General features: G+C 44.3%; 1 long non-coding RNA gene across 1 annotated transcript in view; it reads right to left on the reverse strand.

Annotated features, from left to right (window-relative positions):
• Nucleotides 1-14,838, reverse strand: part of LOC144608081 (uncharacterized) — a 102,782-nt gene that overhangs the window by 55,615 nt on the left and 32,329 nt on the right. The window contains exon 2 of the long non-coding RNA XR_013549166.1: nt 1,351-1,521. This is a non-coding gene — a long non-coding RNA (uncharacterized LOC144608081). The remainder of the gene's footprint in view (nt 1-1,350; nt 1,522-14,838) is intronic.

A 14,838-nucleotide genomic window follows, 5' to 3' on the forward strand; every position in this document is an offset into this window, starting at 1 on the left:
TAAATGGCCTACCCCTTATTCTTAAACCGTGGCCCCTTGTTCTGGACTCCCCCAACATTGGGAACATGTTTCCTGCCTCTAATGTGTCCAATCCCCTAATTGTCTTATATGTTTCAATAAGATCCTCCCTCATCCTTCTAAATTCCAGTGTATACAAGCCCAATTGCTCCAGCCTTTCAACATACAACAGTCCCGCCATTCTGGGAATTAACCTAGTGAACCTACGCTGCACGCCCTCAATAGTAACAATATCCTTCCTCAAATTTGGAGACCAAAACTGCACACAGTACTCCAGGTGCGGTCTCACCAGGGCCCGGTACAACTGTAGAAGGACCTCTTTGCTCCTATACTCAACTCCTCTTGTTATGAAGGCCAAAATTCCATTGGCTTTCCTCACTGCCTGCTGTACCTGCATGCTTCCTTTCAGTGACTGATGCACTAGGACACCCAGATCTCGTTGAACATCCCCTCTTCCTAACTTGACACCATTCAGATAATAATCTGCCTTTCTATTCTTACTTCCGAAGTGAATAACCTCACACTTATCTACATTAAACTGCATCTGCCATGTATCCGCCCACTCACACAACCTGTCCAAGTCACCCTGCAGCCTTATTGCATCTTCCTCACAATTCACACTACCCCCCAGTTTAGTATCATCTGCAAATTTGCTAATGGTACTTTTAATCCCTTCATCTAAGGCATTAATGTATATCGTAAATAGCTGGGGCCCCAGCACCGAACCTTGCGGTACCCCACTGGTCACTGCCTGCCATTCCGAAAGGGACCCATTTATCCCCACTCTTTGCTTTCTGTCTGTCAACCAATTTTCTATCCATGTCAGTACCCTACCCCCAATACCATGTGCTCTAATTTTGCCCACTAATCTCCTATGTGGGACCTTGTCGAAGGCTTTCTGAAAGTCGAGGTACACCACATCCACTGACTCTCCCCTGTCAATTTTCCTAGTTACATCCTCAAAAAATTCCAGTAGATTTGTCAAGCATGATTTCCCCTTGATTTGTCAAGCATGATTTCCACGCTGCATCTCCAAGCTAAACTCAACTAAACTAAACTATGTTCTCAATGATGGATGTTATGCCTGTTTTAATACATTTAAAACTATAAACGCCAGGTATACACAGTGGATCTATGCAGAAAGCTTTCAATCAGCAACCTAGAAATTGGCAAGCAGAGATTTTCAACTGCATAAATTCAACAGTTTATGGACGTGCATAATTCCCTTCTGCTTTTAGATTCTTTTTGCGTTATAATTGAGAGGTGCCACTCTTGCAGGCATCTGTCATTATCCGCTGCAACATTAGATCTCAGTAATGTCAGGGAACTTACACTTGTTGATCAACTAATCCATCTATCCATTTGTTAAGGCTCCTTCATTCATCTGGTCCACTGTGAAAACGTGATCACCTCGGCAGTGGCCGCCATGGCTTGCTAGGAAAATTGTGGGCACAGCCACCGTCTTAGAATGGAGCTAATGGCCAATGTCATCTTCCGCAAGCCCTGTGGAACAAGGGAACAAAGACATTGTTAGGACAATTCAGAATGAGCAAATGCTGCTGGCTTTTAACTGCCAGGTATCTATTATTTCCCTTTTATGGCGTCACGATGGCACAGCGGTAGAGTTACTGCCCTACAGCACCAGAGACCCGAGTTCGATCCTGGCTACGCGTGCTGTCTGTATGGAGTTTGCATGTTCTCCCCGTGAATCACGTGAGCTTTCTCCGGTTTCCTCCCACATTCCAAAGATGTCCAGGCTTCTAGGTTAATTAGCCTCTGTAAAATTGCCCTACATGTGTAGTGTAGGGGTGATCGTTGGTTGGTGCAGACTCGGTGGGCTGAATGGCCTGCTGCCATGCTGTATCTAAACTACACTAAACTAAGCTAGAAGCTCAAGTGTTACTCCTATCCATCCTCATGTGACTTAGAGTGAAACAGTGTTTGATGAACAAAGGGACTTTGGGGTCAAAGTCCATATAACCCTGAAAGTGTCTACACAAGTAGATAGAGTGATAAAGAAAGCATATGGTCGGGGCATTGAGTATAAGACTCAGGAAGTCATGATTTTTTAGATTTAGATTTAGAGATACAGCGCAGAAACAGGCCCTTCGGCCCACCGGGTCCGCGCCACCCAGCGATCCCCGCACACTAACACTATCCTACACCCACTAGGGACAATTTTTACATTTGCCCAGCCAATTTAACTACAAACCTGTACGTCTTTGGAGTGTGGGAGGAAACCGAAGATCTCGGAGAAAACCCATGCAGGTCATGGGGAGAACGTACAAACTCCGTACAGACGGCGCGCATAGTCAGGATGGAACCTGAGTCTCCGGCGCTGTATTCGCTGTAAGGCAGCAACTACCGCTGCGCCACCGTGCCGCCCCGTGATGTAGCTTTCTAGGACTTTGGTTAGACTGATTTGGAGTATTGCACACAGTTCCGGTGCCCCATTGCATAACTGAGGCCCTAGTTTACCCTGTGGGCTTTGGTGACATGTCCGATTCAGACTCTGAGTGTCCAGCTCCGCACTGGAAGGATTTGCAGGTAAAACTAAGGTAAAGATTGAAGGATGTTCTCAAAGTCTCCCTGAGGTAAAGCCACATCTTCATTAACTCCATGGGATCCCTGGCGATGGTAAAACTCAAAGTGGAGAAGAAGCATTTGGGATGGTTTTGAGAAGCTCAAGGAGAACATACAGGGCAAGATTAGCAAGTTTGCTGATGATACAAAAGTGAGTGGTTTTGCAGACAGTGAAGATGGTTGTGGAAGATTGCAGCAGGATCTGGTTCGATTGGCCAGGTGGGCTGAGGAATGGTTGATGGAATTTAAAACGGTGGAAGAGAAGTGTGAGGTGTTGCATTTACCTACACAGTAAATGGTAGGCTTCTGTGGAGTGTTGTGGAGCAGAGGAATCTAGGAGTGCAGGTGCATGGTTCCTTTGAAGTCAAGTCGCAGGTAGATAATGTGGTCAAAAAGGCTTTTGGCACATTGGCCTTCATCAGTCAGAGTATTGAGTATAGAAGTTGGGAGGTCAAGTTGCACTTGTATAAGACGTTGGTGAGACCCCATGTAGAATATTGTGTTCAGTTCTGTTATAGGAAATATATTGCCAAGCTTGAAAGGGTTCAGAAAAGGTTTACAAGATTTACCACTAGATTTTTAGATTTAGATTTAGAGATACAGTGTGGAAACAGGCCCTTCGGCCCACCGGGTCCGCGCCGCCCAGCGATCCCCGCACACTAACACTATCCTACACACACTAGGGACAATTTTGTGTGGGAGGAAACCGAAGATCTCGGAGAAAACCCACGCAGGTCACGGGGAGAACGTACAAACTCCGTACAGACAGCGCCCGTAGTCAGGATCGAACCTGAGTCTCAGACGCTGCATTCACTGTAAGGCAGCAACTCTACCGCTGCGCCACCGTGCTGCACAAGGGTGTGAGCTATAGGGAGAGGTTGAGAAGGCTGGGTCTCTATTCCTTGGAACGCAGGAGGATGGGGAGTGATCTTATAGAGGTGTACAAAATCATGATAGGGCCTGTGTCACTTTATGACTCTATGACTATGACCTGCTTTGGAAGCACGAAAAAGCATCTGTGTTCGTGCCGAAGTGGCAGATCCCTCCTCACAAACTATGAAGTCTGAAGGAGAGTCTCGACCCGAAACGTCACTCATTCCTTCCCTCCAGAGATGCTGCCTGTCCCGCTGAGTTACTCCTGCATTTTGTGTTTATCTTCACAAACTATCCATTCGGCCTGCGGTCGGTGGAAGAATCTGTGGTCTCCATGTTGGCCTCAGAACCATGGGTGCAGAAAGAAGGGCATCCTCGATCCCTCAGGGGATATGGCTTGTCCCTTAATCCCCTGCTTATTCGAATGGTTCTGCTCACCTTCTCCATCTTAGCTAACCCCCTACTCCCACCCATCCCCCTCCCCCCCCCCCCACCCACCCCCCTTGATTGACCATTCGAGAAGAGGAAACAATATAGTTGACACAACCAGGCCACTGCTCTCGACAGCAGCAGAACGAGCTGCTTTGATCAGCTCTTCATTCCTCTCCTCACACAACACAATATCCTATTTGTTTTCTCGACAGCAGCCACTCAGTAGCTTGCTGATCCAAGGGATTTATCTGCTGCAACTCCTGGGTTCATGGTTTCCTGCTTTCTTTGTGTCGGTATCTTCCCATTAATCCTACGCTGAAGATGTAAGCCTCACAAAGCATCAAAAGCCTCCGGCCCGAATCACCTTTACCCCTTCACTTCAACTAGGAAGGTTAAAAAAAAAAGACAATGGAGCAATTTCTTTGAGGAAATAACAAGAGCATCTCGGTCTGCTAGAAGATTCATTGGAGAGCGATGTAGTTCTGTTAGGAAATCATTATTCCGTTAGGTTGTGAGTCTGCGATCAGGTTATGGGTGATTCTAAGCCTGTGGGTGATCAGAAGGCATGTGAGCCAGTTTTTATTGTGAAAATCAAAGGCCAAGGATTATGAATATGATGCTTCTAGTTTCAGGCAGAATCTCAGCTGACTGCCCCACCGCCCCCTCAAAAGAGTAAGGGAAATGTAATCCTCGACTGTGATAAAGAGATTGGAAACAATATTTTATTTTATAATTGAGAACTGAAGGTGAAGGAACAAGGACACCCAGCTATCGTTGTAAAGAATAGACAATAAAGGTTAGGTTTTAATTTTGAAGTGCAGAATTTGAGCTTTCAACTATTGGAGAAGGAAAGGAAGATTATCATCGTGTGAAGAAGTTTAGTTTAGTTTTGTTTAGGTTAGGTTGGAGATACAGCGGGGAAACAGGCCCTTCGGCCCACCGAGTCCACATCGGCCAGCAATCCCCACGCACTAACACTATCCGACACACACCAGGGACAATTTTAACATATATTCCAAGCCAATCAACCTGCAAACCTGTCCTTCTTTTGAGTGTGTGGGAGAAAACTGAAGTTCTCGGAGACAACCCATGCGGTCATGGGGAGAACGTACAAACTCCGTACAGACAAGCACCCATAGCCAGGATCGAACCCGGGTCTCTGGCACTGTAAGCGCCGTAAGGCAGCAACTCTACCGCTGCGCCACCGTGCTGCCACTACAGTTCCACAGTTTTGAGATGAACGGGGCGTTGTAATAAACACTGATTTGCATCAAATGAGGAATTACATTCAGGAAACTAAACTCCAATTCACAGTTCAGAAAATATAGAAATCAACAATAGTTTGCCAAAGCAAAATAACGTTCTGTGTCTATTAACAGTTCTCAGTTGAATACTCTCAAAATCCAATTATAACAAACAATAGTAACTAATTGTAATGACATTACTGTCTACATGACTGGTGAATAAATGCCTGTGAAATAATTCTCCCGTTTTTATTTAGTCTGATGTTCTCTTGTTCTAAATTAGTGTTTGTAAAGAGAATGTTATATTATAAATGACATTAGTTTTTGTAGAATAGCACAATATATCTCTAAAATTGTGTAAAAAATGTCTCAATACCTTGTCGAAGTCAGTTACTGATAAAATTCGGTGATTTTTGCTAGTGTAGCTACCATTCCTCCCCAGGCAAGATTTATATGCAGCAGTGAGCTGAATGAAAAGTTAATCTGGCCTTGTTTGGTATTGATTGAGGAAGAAATTTAATTAGGATGACAGAATGAAAACACTGAGAAAGGGATTAACGCACAGATCAGCCAGGATCTAATTGAATGGGAAAACAGGCTCAAGGGTGTGAATGGCTTTCTTTTGGTCCAAATTCCTCATTGTCAATGGAACATGCTGATGGTGCCATTGGAAATTTTAATTTAAACTGAGTGGCAAGAACAGGCTGGCCCAAACTTCATCCAGTCCAGATGACCTGAATCATCAACTGTCTATTTCCCTTCACAGAACCCACTGAGTTCCTCCAGCAGTTTTTGGTTTTTTTCCCCTCCAGGTTCCAACATCTGTATTCTCTCGTGTCTTCATCAAGGCAAGAGAAAGTCGAGAATCAATAGCATTTAATTAAGTGGAACAATGAAATTCTTGCTTGCTGATTTAGAACAGGTCAGATCCTCTGTTTTCCTGCTTTCTCCCCTCTACTTCTTCAGTTTGAAGAAGGGTCCCCTTCTAAAATGTTGCCCATTCATTCCCTCCACAGATGCTGCCTGACCAGTTGAATTCCTCCAGCACTTTGTGTTTTGTCAAGATTTCAACATCTATAGTTTCTTGTATCTCCATCCAATCTCTTAGTTTAATTTAGTTTAGAGATACAGCATGGAAACAGGCCCTTCGGCCCACTGAGTCCATGCTGACCATCGATCGCCCACTCACACTAGTTCAATGTAATCACACTTTCCCACTCCCTACACACTAGAGACAATGTACAGTTTACAGAGGCCATTGGACCTTCAAACCCGCATATCTTTGGGATGTGTAAGGACACTGGAGCAACTGGACGAAACCCAAGAGAATAAACAAAGCAGAACATCTTAAGTCACATCAATTAATATCATTTTGCGTAAACATGCGAGATCAATTTCTCTCCTTCAATGAATCTCCATGTTCATGAACAAGAAAAATAGTTTGACATAATTAATTAGAAATGCAATTTCATAGAATACTTTCACATCTTATGTTAAAGTCGCTATGTTTCCAGTCTGGTTTTGACTGTTCTTTTCCTTCTCGGCAGAACCAAACACTGCGTGATGTGTAGGAAAGAACTGCAGATGCTGGTTTAAATCGAAGATAGACACAGAATGCTGGAATAACTCAGCAGGACAGGCAGCATCTCTGGAGAGAAGGAATGGGTGACGTTTCAGGTTGAAGAAGAACGTCACCCATTCCTTCTCCCCAGAGATGCTGCCTGTGTCGCTGAGTTACTCCAGCGTTTTGTGTCTACTTTTTACTTGGTGTAGCTCTCTAAAGTACATTTTGAGTTAATTTCCCATACCGTCAATATTTGACATTCATCAAAGTAATTTGCGCTTTAATTGGCCTTCTGAATCACACGATGCTTCATCCAAGTGGATATTCTCTGCACTGGAGCCGAGACAGTTTGAATTAATAGACAGCTTAACCACAGGGAGCTCACGCCAAGTCCAATCTAATTCACACTCAACATCCAAACATGGACTTTTTCCAACAGTCAGTAGAAACAGAAGAATGCTTGATTCCATATCCTCACGGTGTCATAGAGCAATACGGCGTGGAAACAGGCCCTTTGACCTAACTTACCCACACCGGCCAACATGTCCCAGCTACACTAGTGCCACTTGTTTGGTCCATATCGCTCCAAATCTGTTCTAACCATGCACCTGTCTAACTGTTCCCTAAACATTGGGATAGTCCCTGCCTCAACTACCACCTCTGGCAGCTTGCTCCATACACCCACCCCACCCTTTGTGTGAAAATGTTACCACTCAGATTCCTATTCATTTTTTTCCCCTTCACCTTAAACCTATGTCCTCTGGTCCTCGATTCGCCTACTCTGGGCAAGAGATTCTACACGATCTATTCCTCTCATGATTTTACCTTCCTGCAGAAACCAATTCCAGCTTCCAGTGAGTTAGCTGAGACTAGGTAACTCAGCATAGATCAGGAAGCGCAATGGACTATAAAGCTCAGGTGCACAATACTTTTAGCAACATAATCATCATAATCATAATCATACTTTATTAGCCAAGTATGTTTTGCAACATACGAGGAATTTCATTTGCCATACAGTCATACCAATAGAAAGCAACAGAACACACAAACTACATTTTGACATGAACATCCACCACAGTGACTCCTCCGCATTCCTCACTGTGATGGAAGGCGGAAAAAAAAGTTAAATCTCTCCCTTCTTTGTCCTCCAGCGGTCGGGGGCCTCTAACCTTCCGTTGACGGGACGACCTTGATTCCTGGCTATAGGAGGACGCTTTTTTTCCCCTCTTGTCTGTGTTTTCCATCAACAAAGTATCCAAGTGATCGAGAGTTGCAAAGAAGACACACATTTTATGGCCCAACCCCAAGGAGGTAACAGCAATTCACTCAATTTAGGTCAGTTGTCATGGTCATTAGCCTTATTGACACCATGGCTGAGATCAATATTCAATGGCCATCAAGTGCTCCTGGAAGATTATAAACTCAGTGAAAGACACTCTTTGGTCTGCCCGAAACATATTGGCCTCCCAGCACAGCAAGATGTCCATCAGGGAATGGTGCCAACTGGCCCATTCCAGACTGCAGGAGTATGTGCTGAGGTCATAAGGTCACAAGTGATAGGAGTGGAATTAGGCCATTCAGCCCATCAAGTCTACTCCACCATTCAATCATGGCTGCTCTATCTCTCCCTCCTAATCCCATTCTCCGGCCTTCTCCCCATAACCTCTGACACCTGCATTATTCAAAAATCTATCTGTCTCTCCCTTAAAAATATCCACTGACTTCGCACCCAGCCTTCTGTGGCAAAGAATTCCACAGATTCACCACCCTCTGACTAAAGATATTTCTCCTCATCTCCTTCCTAAAAGAACGTCCTTAATTCTAAGGCTATGACCTCTAGTCCCAGACTCTCCCATCAGTGGAAACATCCTACGCATCCACTCTATCCAAGCCTTGCGCTATTCTGTATGTTTCAAAGAGGTCCAACCCTCATTCTTCTGAACTCCAGCGAGTACAGGCCCAGTGCCGACAAACGCTCGTCATAGGTTGACCTACTCATTCTGGGATTATTCAGAGGGACTTGGACTTGCCAACACCCAAGGCTCTGTGATCACAATCTTGAGTCCTTCTGCTGCTGAAATTGAGGGGCAGAGTCCGGTGGGGAAACCACTCAAACAAGGCAAGGGATATCATCTCAGGAGGCCACACAAGGGGCAAGGATGATTTGTTTAAAGATAGGTGCTTGTTGAGCTAGGAGTTGATATGCATCATAACCAACCTCTCAAAGCACTTCATCACCACAAACGTTAGTGCCACTGGACGATAGTCGTTGAGGCACGTCACTTTATTCTTCTTGGGCACCGGTATTATTGATGCCCTCTTAAAGCAGGTGGGAACTGTTGTACTTCGTAGTCCGGTATCTGTTATACCTTTGTTATGACTCTGGACGGACCACAAGTACACGTGTTAAAAGGTTAGAAAGCTGGAGCTTAAATCCAGGCTGTTTATTCCACGGCCACCTGGAACCAGAGTGACCACCAAATCACCTCATTCTCTTATATACATGTTACTACACGGGCAAACAAAGTAGTCCTTGTGATACAACAAAGTAGTCCTTGCAATATCACAACAGGAACCTCAGACCTCGGTAATGAGAGGTTGAAAATGTCCTCAAAAACTCCATGTCCAGGTTGGTAGGTTGAATGCTCACTGTAAATTGCCACTGTAAATTGTGCGGAAATCCTAGAATCTGGGGGAGTTGATGGGGAAGTTGGAAGAATAAAATGGATGCTTGATGGCTGGCATGGTCTCAGTGGGCTGAAGGGCCAGTTTCCATGCTGTGTATCACTGTAATCTAGTCTGAAGAAGGGTCTCAACCCAAAACATCACCCATTACTACTCTCCTGAGATGCTGCCTGACCCGCTGAGTTACTCCAGCATTTTGTGTCTACCTTCGATTTGAACCAGCATCTGCAGTTGTTTTCCTACACATACTGTGATTTAGCGTATTGCTGTGAATCTTGGTGGACATGAGTAGCTCATGGTTTGCTCATTTCAATAGACAATAGGTGCAGGAGTAGGCCATTCGGCCCTTCGAGCCAGCATCGCCATTCAATGTGATCATGGCTGATCTGCCCTAAATGGACATTCCCCCCCCTACATCAAAAATCTTCTAACCCCCCTCTCTAACTCCAGGTCCCTCAGGTCGGCCGACTTGGGGCTACTCACTATCCCGCAGTCTAGGCTTAAGCTCAGGGGTGACCGCGCTTTTGCGGTTGCAGCTCCTAGACTGTGGAACAGCATCCCTCTCCCCATCAGAACTGCCCCCTCCATCGACTCCTTTAAGTCCAGGCTCAAAACCTATTTCTACTCCCTAGCGTTTGAGGCTCATTGAGGAGGCGCTGTGAACTGTTTGCGTGCTACTGTATTTTTCTTTTTTTTCCTTAGTACCTAATCAGATGTACAGCACTTTGGTCAACGTGGGTTGTTTTTAAATGTGCTATACTAATAAAATTGACTTGACTTGACTTGACTTGATCATTCTCAATCAGTACCCCGTTCCTGCCTTCTCCCCATACCCCCTGACCCTGCTATCCTTAAGAGCTCTATCTAGCTCTCTCTTGAATGCATTCAGAGAATTGGCCTCCACTGCCTTCTGAGGCAGAGAATTCCACAGATTCACAACTCTCTGACTGAAAAAGTTTTTCCTCATCTCCGTTCTAAATGTCCTACCCCTTATTCTTAAACTGTGGCCCCTTGTTCTGGACTCCCCCAACATTGGGAACATGTTTCCTGCCTCTAACGTATCCAACCCCTTGATAATTTTATATGTTTCGATAAGATCCTCTCTCATCCTTCTAAATTCCAGTGTATACAAGCCTAGTCGCTCCAGTCTTTCAACATATGACAGTCCCACCATTCCAGGAATTAACCTAGTAAACCTACGCTGCACGCCCTCAATAGCAAGAATATCCTTCCTCAAATTTGGAGACCAAAACTGCACATAGTACTCCAGGTGCGGTGTTGTACATTGTTTCATGTTGAAATTAATTCTTGGCATTGGGCTGATTTCCAGTTGATGTGCCAGTACATTGCATGGCGCTGGTATTTAATTCACAACAAGACTAGGCACTACAAGTATTATGGTGGAAGGTGACAGTGATATGGTTGGCTCTGCTTATGAATAGTATATACATTAGCTTCTCTCCCTTGCTCTGTAATTTACTCATCTTTGTGACATGAGGAAATTTAAAAGGACAGCTGGAAACAATATATTAATTCAGCACAGTTCACCAGGGACTGGCTTGAGTAAGAGAGACACTTACTACTAATCCCCTACTCACCCTGCTAGTGTACACTTCTAGTAATTGCAGTGGGCAATGGTGAGTGCATGATAAAATGAATTATAAATATTTTAGTTGCCTTCCGTTGCAAACATCAATTCACAGAAAAAATTCTTGTTGAAATGCTAATTATTCACTTTACCAAGGGGGTCTAAACTAGATGGAAGGAATTATAAAGCAAATATGTCTGGGGGAAGTGTGAAGACAGTGTGTTTGCAAAAAGGAGGTGTGTTTTTGTGGCCATAATGTCAGAGGTTCAAATGGTTTCCATTTTGTTAGAGGTCGTCCATAATGATCAGCCATGATCACATTGAATGGCAGTGCTAGCTCGAAGGGCCGAATGGCCTACTCCTGCACCTATTGTCTATTGTCTATTGTCTATTGCTTCCTGCAATTGTCTTAATGCTGCCAAAACATCTTTGCCATTGATGGCTTAAAGGTATGTGCACTGCATATCACTTTCTATTCTTTCAGGTAGTCCCTCAAGTTGACGAATAATTTGCCTGCCCACTCCCTGGGTTTGCTCTTGAATTTCTGTGATTATTCAATATTTGATATTTACAGCTCCTTGGATATTTACAGCTTCTTATTTAGATCTCACCTGCAGTTGGAAACATAGGGTTAGAAAATTGCCTTTGGCCATCTGTACAAAGTCAAGGATAGAGCCCAGCAAGTCCATGGATGGCAATGGAGTGAAATTTTACATGAGCATGGTGTGAATAGGTAAGTCAGGCAAGGCTGGGGTAAATATTAGAGTTGTGCTGTTACTTAATGAGAGGGCTGCAACGGCCAGCGAGCACAGGGGAGATGGGTGAAGACAACTTTAGTTTAGTTTAGCTTAATTTAGAGATACAGCGCGGAAACAGGCCCTTTGGCCCACCAAGTCCGTGCGGACATGGTGGGCCGAAGGGCTTGTTTCAGTGCTGTATCACTAAACTAAACTAAAGTAATTTACAAAGATATTGCTTTGATAAGCAGATAAGAAGGGCGGGATGTGGGTGAGGAATAGGTGTGGACCCAGCATTGACAAAGAGATAATCAGAGATACAGTAGCAGTGTTATGAAGAGAAGTCTGGCCATAACTGGAATGTAGGTCAGGGTGTGATCTCACCCAACTGATGTTGGTGGAAGTCTTTTGGGCTTGATTCACTTCTGTTAAAGCGTCATCTACTTTTAATAACGTTGTATATCCATCAGCAGCTGATCTGAGCAAAGCCTATGTTATTAGGCAGAAAACAAGCATAACAACTTCTGTCAGCCTACTACTAATTAGCAACACAGACAACAGGATAAAATCAATAGTAAACTATGCAGAACACGTTCCTTGTTCTTCATAATTAAAATATTCCTTTGTTGAACAATCACCAACCACATACGCATTAACAAGGCAGTCGGAAAGAAGAGATTGCATGGTACCTGGGATATTTTTTCACAGGCTTGTCTCTCTGCTATGAAGTATCCAAATTCTGATCACACCAAGGCATAGCAGCTGACAGTGTAGCCAATGGACTAGTACCTTGGATTGCTATGAAGATGATTTGAGTAAAATGGAGTTTGAAAGAATGGGGTGTAAACAACAGGTACACAGTCCAGGGGTTCTGGTCCACAGAGCTCTACAGCAACACGAAAGCTCAAGAAATAGGTGTTGGAATTCACAATGGGCCTAACTAGCCGGCACTATCGGTCAATAAGATAATTATCGAGCTGCACCTCTCATCATCTCCTCATGGACAAAGATCTCTCAACCTTCTTCTTGAAATATTCAACAATTTCATCTTTGATCCCCTGGGACTGAGAATTCTAATGACACTGAGAGAAAATGTCAGTCCTTGTTTCAGTACCAAATAGTTTGCCTCTTACCTTAAAACAAGACCCTGAGCTCCGGACTCTCAAATCAAGGGAAATGTTATCTGCTCTGGGGGCAGGCCGTCTTAAAATCTTACATGTTTCAATGTAAGATTCGTTCATTCTTCCAAACTTTCATTATAATAATAATTTCTTCTGAATATTTTTTTCTCAGGAACAGTGGCGCAGCGGTAGAGTTATTATTGCCTTTCAGCACCGGGGACCCAGGTTTGATCCTATCTACGGGTGCTGTCTGTATGAGGTTTGTACGTTCTCCCCTTGACCTGCGTGAGTTTTCTCCGGGTGTTCCGGTTCCCTCCCACACTCCAAAGACAGACAGGTTTGTAGGCCAATCGACTAGGTAACATCGGAAATTGTCCCTAGTGCATGTGGGATAGTGTTAATGTGCGAGATTGCCGGTCGGCGCGGACTCGGTGGGCCGAAGGGCCAGTTTCTGCATGGTATTTCTAACACTAAAAACTTTTAAAAATTAACTTTGTATAATAATAATAATAATAATAAATAATAATCTTTCAAACTCCATTTTACCAAAATCCTCTTTATAGCACTACAAGATAGTAATCCATTGAACATTCATTTCGAAACAAAAATATCAGTTTAGAAATGTAGTTGTGTCATCTCTCGAACTGCCTATTTTCAGACTGACATCTGATTACAACTGGCTACACTAGATTGTTCATTCTGGAAGTTTAATCCAATAACTTACACCTCATTTGCCTCTGGTGCACATTTTGCATCAGTTATAATTGTGATGATCAAAAAGCAAACGGCTGGTGGAACTCAGTAGGTCAAAAGTTTGTTTTTCTTTGTTCATGACCCTTTAGCAATTTGGTTTTTTTTTTGCTCAGGATTTCAGCATCTGCAGCCTCTGGTGTCTCCATACTCATTGCGGTGTCATTCACAGAACACAAGACGGTACAGCATGGGAACAGGCCCTTCGGCCCACTATGATTGTACCGAACATGATTCCACGTTAAACTGGCATTTATATAGTTGTGTGGGCAGGTAGGGTTGAGAGGGATATCGCCCTGTTGCAGGCAAATGGGACGTACAATACGCCGACTTGGTCAGCATGGGCAAAGTGGGTCAAAGAGCCTGTTTCCATGCTGTACATCTCGGACACTGCCTTGTGACAACCACACCTTGAAAGCACCTACATATCAGTGAGACCAAGCGTGGACTTGCTGATCTTTTTGCTGAACACTTACACTCAGTCCACCTTGGCCCAGTTGCCAAACATTTTAACTCCCCTTCCCATCCCTATACTGAGCTATCTGTCCTGGGCCTCCTCCACTGTCAACGTGAGCTATAGAAACATAGAAAATAGGTGCAGGAGTAGGCCATTTGGCCCTTCGAGCCAACACCACCATTCAACATGATCATGGCTGATCATCCAAAATCAATACCCCGCTCCTGCTTTCTCCCCATGTCCCTTGATTCCGTTAGCCCTAAGAGCTATATCTATCTCTTTCTTGACTACATCAGGTGAATTGGCCTCCACTGTCTTCTGTGGCAGAGAATTCCACAGATTCACAACTCTCTGGGTGAAAAAGCTTTTACTCATCTCAGTCCTAAATGGCCTACCCCTTACTCTTAAACTGTGACCCCCTGGTTCTGGACTCCCCCAACATCAGGAACATTTTTCCTGCATCTAGCCTGTCCAATCCCTTAAGAATTTTACCACACACAAATTGGAGGTACAGCACCTCATATTTCACTCGGGCAGCTTACAACCCAGCAGTATGGATATTGATTTATCTCATTTCAGGTAACTCCTGCATTCCTTTCTTCTCTGCCCTCTGACCCAACCTTAGTCATCCTACTAGTTTCACTGTTCGCATCTTTGTACCCCTGTCGTTAGCACATCTTCCCCACATCTTCCCCAGCCAACAATGAGCCATTATGGTCTCCACCCTCCCTGAGGTCATCTGTTGATGCCTTGTTTTGTTCTGGCCTTCTCTACCTTTCAGTCTGA

Source organism: Rhinoraja longicauda, chromosome 30, assembly GCF_053455715.1.
Source record: "Rhinoraja longicauda isolate Sanriku21f chromosome 30, sRhiLon1.1, whole genome shotgun sequence".
NCBI classification, from domain to species: Eukaryota; Metazoa; Chordata; class Chondrichthyes; order Rajiformes; family Arhynchobatidae; genus Rhinoraja; species Rhinoraja longicauda.